The sequence below is a fragment of the Salmo salar genome, chromosome ssa11 (genome assembly GCF_905237065.1).
Source record: "Salmo salar chromosome ssa11, Ssal_v3.1, whole genome shotgun sequence".
Lineage (NCBI taxonomy): Eukaryota > Metazoa > Chordata > Actinopteri > Salmoniformes > Salmonidae > Salmo > Salmo salar.
In genome coordinates this window covers 84,519,863-84,525,862 of record NC_059452.1, presented here as the reverse complement: position 1 = coordinate 84,525,862, position 6,000 = coordinate 84,519,863, and positions in this window count along the sequence as shown.

Below are 6,000 nucleotides of genomic sequence, written 5' to 3'. Positions count from 1 at the left end.
CAATGGGATCAAACAGCCAGACTCACATAGGAATTACCCTTAAATGAGACCGGACTGGAAAAATATGCTTACCCCTTATGTTACCAATAAGGACCTTCACTTGAGGGGAAAAAGTTTCTTGTGTGTTTTTTTGCTTAATAAATAGATAAATAGCATACATTATCTGAGGTGAGAGAACTCCTTTGTCTGTGTGACTATATACAATGACGGCATCACAGTCACAGCCAGTACACTGGTATAACACTGTAATAATGAATGCTGCTGGCAAGACAATTCCTGCAGTGAGTTAATGTCATGAAGAATTCCTTCATCTGCTAGGATAACGTTAACCTTCTCCATTTTGTTCCACTGACTGAACCCACCTCTCGGGCAGAAATACTACAAAAGATGTGACCTATTTGGGTTTTTCTCTCCCAGACAGAGTTCTAGGCTGCATCTGCTGGCTTCTCTGTTTCATTACGTAAATGTAGAGCTAATTCCATTCGGCGCCTGCCCTTCTCCTACGCGTTGTGAAAGTATACATTCTAATGACGAGACCTTTACTATTAAATAACGGCACTGAGGGAGGAAAATGCTGTTCAAAAGGAGGTATTACTCTTGGCATTGTGGGATTGTAGAGGATTGGACAGCTGTGGCACGGTGACCCGCACACTGAGACCAAGCTGTATAAATGAAGACATAAATAACCTCATATAGAGTTGTATTAGTGGGTTTGGGTTTGAGTGTGCATGCATATACATGTATCTGTGCGAGTGGGTGTGTGAGCATGCACATTTGGGTGTTCCTGTGTGTGTTTGTGCGACTGTGTGAACGTGTGTGTTCATGAGAGTACGCGTGCGTGCGCATGGATGTGTGATAAAACGTGTGCGTGCGCATGTGTGTGGGGACATAAATCCCCCTCAAGTGCAAGACAACAGAGTGGTGGCTGTGTGAGGGCTGAGACGGACTTGCCTGGTTATTGTATTTCCTTCCCTTGAATCCCGGTAAAGACCCCCACAGCCCTCTGTCACTCAGGCCATTCTGTCATCAGCCAGTAACCAGGTTGGAGGGATGAAGGAGAGGCCTGGCTCAGGCCCCAAAAGAAAATTAAAAGGGGATTATGACTGGCTGACACTTTGTGGTCAACTGCTCATTTATTTTGGTGTGTAGTGCAGGGTAGGGAACTGCTGTGTTCTGTTATGGCCATGAGGAGAGGGTTGGTCTGGGAGGATGGACCTCTAGGTATTATTATTAGCTCAATGTCAATAGTATCAGCACCAAAGAGGTCTTTGTGTTTACATGCTGGTACTCTTACCTGGTCTCCTTTTCCTTGACCTGAGAGAGGACATGGTCTGGTCCACTGTAGAAGAACAGATTGAATAATACAATTTCATTCCATTTCACTTAATTGCATGTTTGAGTAAACATGCTTACAACTCATTAGTATTTATTAGGTAATACTGTAGACATATAGTAGCAGGGCTGTAGCATCACAACCCATGCTATTACACTGTTGCATCTACAAGGTGTTACCACACAGTATCAGCATCACTGCAAGGAGCATGGAGGAGCCAGATGCCGATATTAGAGTGTCTATGTGTAATTAATAGACATTAGCAGTCAACCAGTTTCCAGCACAACAGGGTCTCCAGCCTGGGACGTCAGGGGGAACCAGGAAGCTGTCTCTCTCCTCAGAGGCCCACAAAGGCTCAGTGAGGGGTGACAGGATCCTGGAGCGCCAGACAGCTGCCAGAGAGCGAAGATGGTTAGTATTGTATATACTGTGCGGACGTCTCACAACCCGAATGCAAGCACACACATTCAAAAAGACAGGAACATGGCACAGGTAAGCACATAGGCCTATTCATGTACACACATAGTGCTTATGAGCACTTGCACATGCACTTGCAAGCACATAGGATACAATTGGCATGCATATTACACACAGAGGTACACAAATATCCTGAAATCTATCTGTAATGCAATAGGAGTTTATTGGTCAGGAGCAACTTTTTGCATTAATGTTGTCCATCCTGTCCCTCTCTCTAATCAGGTGTGGTGTGGTGGCAATATGACAGAGTTATCAATTATCCAGAGCACAGTGGCACTCTGGCTTCCCCCAGCTCTGTGTTAAATTAAGTTGTCAGCGCTGTCTCTCCGATTTCCCCCATCACACAGGCAGACGCTGATGCTGCATGACGGCCGCTCGCCACCGCTCCTCGCCGGCTGCCGCCCCGCATCTCGCCTGCAATTCATCAGCTCCGGAACACACTGGCCCAGGCTCAGTCCACGCCAGCACACACGCCGCGCATCGCTGAAACATACCAGCGGATGGCAGGAGAAAGAGACGGATCACCTTCCAAAACAACACCGGAGCTAACAGAGGACGGGGTTCGGTGGAATCTTTCCCCAGTGTCTGTGATCACATGTTAAGTGTGTGTGAGAGAGAGAGGGAGAAATAGTAGAAAGATAATGGGGGAAATGAAATAGCTTGAGAAGGACAGATAGAGAGAAAGCAGAGAGAAAGCAGACTGAAACAGGGATAACGAAGGACAATATCTGGTGAGCATGCAGACAGCAGGGCAGGCAGGGCAGGCCATTGCCCCCCTTGTCCTGTGGGGACTAGAGCTCAGGTGAAGGCAGAGAATGTTGGCCACTGGGCGGGGGGGAAGCTTGGCCACTGGGCAGGGAGGGAAGCTTGGCCACTGGGCAGGGAGGGAAGCTTGGCCACTGGGCAGGGAGGGAAGCTTGGCCACTGGGCAGGGAGGGAAGCTTGGCCACTGGGCAGGGAGGGAAGCTTGGCCACTGGGCAGGGAGGGAAGCTTGGCCACTGGGCAAGGAGGGAAGCTTGGCCACTGGGCTGAAGGGCATGGGAACGAACAGTTACAGAGGAGGCAGCAAGCCGCGAGAGGGAAGGGGCCAGACCAGACCAGACCAGACAGCCGGTCGACAGAAATAATGGATAACTGTAAAACAGCAGGACGCTAAGCTCTGTGCTAAAGTATTTATTTGTGATGAATAGTAATGATGGCACACTTACAAAGCACTTGGTTAATATGGAATGGCTCGAGAGGCGGGTATCGTTCACAAAGTCCTTAACAGGGCTCATGCTCCTCTGTGACCACTGGGAGATGCCAAACCCTGCCCACCCCCAGTCCCCCTCCACCCCCCCCCACCCCTCCAATCCACATTCAAAACATTTGCCGTCCCTTTACACTGTCTCTGCCCTGGTGTTCAATAATACATGAAACACCATTCTGAGATATTAACTTACTTACACAAAATATACTTTCAAAAGTGTGATTTAAGTCAATTTGGTTGGCGTTCAATGCTGCCCAGCTGTCACGGTCTAGCTAACCTAAATAAACCACTGTAGTGTTCCTTCATTCGAAGGACTTTGGTTGGATGCCACTGTAAAGGGAATTAACTACTCCTTTTATACTTCAAACGTTCCTCGCTGTTTAATGAAATCAGCCTTGTAATTTTCTCTTAAATCAAGCTATTATTGAATCCTAGTGATAATGAGTACATGTTGACCTTGCTTACAAACAATATTTACTTTATGTATTTACCAGGCTAATATAAGGCAACAGTGCTAAATCTTTCACCAAAGGCAGCAAAAAACTGTCAGTGTCTCTCGTGTATCACTGGCACAGGCTTCAGCGGCCATGGATCAAACAGTCACAACCTCCAGTTCCAGGGATAAGCTGCAATCAAATCTATGGGGGAGCTTTAAACAGGGAAGAGAGAGAAGGGGGAAAACAGACAACGGGAAGTCAGCAAAGAGGAGTGAGGGGGCAGGAGTGTGAGGGGGAGGCTGCAGCGACGCCTCTGAGTGGAGATGGCACACCTCTCACCTGTGACGTGCCTGAACGGGCCGTAGGAGGGTGGCGAGCTAAGCTCCTGCGCTTAATTGGGCACTCAAATGCTATCGGTCTCTTCCCAACGATTCTCGAGGTGACACATGGCAGAGGGAAAGAGAGAGAGAGGTCCCATGGTGGGAATAGAGCAGTGTGTGAGGGGAGAGGAAATGGAACAGAGGGTTTAGCACCTCCTATGGCCAGTTTTTTTCCCTTCTCTCTGGGTTTTTAGGAAAATGAAGGATGGAGGGAACGATGGTACATTTGGTCCGAAGCTGTGCCAAAGATGACAGGGCAAAATTAACCCCTCAGTGTTGGGAAGGATGGAATCCGGGGTTGAGGCATTATATAATTATCATAATATATGATCATCTCTAATATATCAGTTGATTAGCCAAATCCATAATGTCGGGGTTAACAACAACAGAAAATTATATTAAACTCTCCATGATTGCCACAGTTCGCATCGGTGGACTTGCCTAAGACTATGTCCTGATTTTCACATTTAATAAAGTCGCATGCATCACTGACATATTATTAACTAAGGACATTTACATACCACAATGAATTTGTGACCTTGTGCAATACATCAGACAAACAGCCTTTTGGATGTATATGCTTCCTTTTTTAAAAATATAACCTTGACTTTTACAGTATCTTTACTGTAACGATAACAGAAGCTTTGCAGGAGACAATAATTAAACAGCTCTAAATGTATTTCTATTTTCCAGTCCATCAAAGCTTGTGGCGGCTAATCCCTTTCTTATATAAATAGCTCTTTGGTGGAGAGTGTAGCTGCCGCATGGAGCTCTAACCCTTCTGTCCCTGAAGCTACAGCCAGGATAAGCTGTGTGTTGGATTGGCACACCGGGCTGCCTGGGGCCTGCTGCTGTGCTGGCCGCCAGTACAGATGGAGGCCAGGGCTGGGGAATGCCAGCTTGTCAGTCGGATTAAAACGACTCATTTATTCACTGAAGTATCGCGCAAAGCGACTGGGCCAAAGCAGGGTGAGGCGGGGGGGGGGGGTCGAATAATGGCAGAGGAGGAGGGGGCAGTTTGAAAGTGAGAGTGGGTCTTCAACTAACTACCCCTTAACCATCCCTCCCTTTCCCTCCCTCTTGCTCTGTCGTTTTTCTGCCGGTTACTTATCTTTCTGGGGCTGCCAGAAGCCATTACTGCAGTGTACGGAAGGCGGCCGGCGGGGTGGCATCCCCCCGTGCCCGGGTGACAGATTGCCGCTCGGCATTGGTAGCGGAGGAGGTGAGGCTGGAAAGCGATTGGCTCTGATGGTCAGGAAGTGGGCGCTGAGGGATAGCGAAGGGAGGAGGGGGAAGAGGAGAAGGAGGACAGAGAGGCAGGGAGAGGATGACAAGACCTGGCTGTGTGACTTTTCATATTAGGTGAGTTACTTAAAGGGGCAGCGCCCCTGCTTTTAAGAGCATGCTTGGTAGTGGTGGGAACTGTGGTGCAGCCGGCTTGTACATGGATGCCAGGGCAAGGAGAGGGCACTGGGAACTACAGTCTGACAGGATGGCCCTGAGAGGAACAGTCACTGTCCATGGACTGATCTGTGTATACAGGCCTCACTCAGATCAACAAGCACAGTGTTGGTAGAGGTCCAAACTGTAGACCAAGTCAGATTCACCTCTGCAAGGTCAGGTAAAAGTTTTTTGTTGTCAGAAGGTCTGCTATTACTGGTACTAAGGCACTCGAATACCAGACAGAGTTCTACTGAAGATCCCTGCTAAGAGGCTACTTACAAGGTCCATGGAACTTCATCCTTTCAACATCGACTTAAAGTACAGTACTAGGTTTTAAGCACAATCTTTCAAATCTTTTGGAATGATTGTATCGTAAACACTGTTGGCTACTATTTATATAAGGGCATTGACCTTCCTAACCATTTTGCCAGACAAATGTCTAGAAAAATCAGAGGAGTGACACATGGTGTGTCATGGAGTGACTGGTCAGTGCCCACAGTCCATCCCATAATCCCTCACTCTCAGGTCACTGTCAGGCCAACGGTGTATGTGTGTGGTGTGGTGTGTGTGTGGCAGGACTAGGGGGGTGAACCTTGGAAGGCTTTTATTGGGTCTAATTACTCCCGATAGCTGTAATTTACAGGTTGACAGCAGGGAGAAATCGGCAAGATTCACACTTC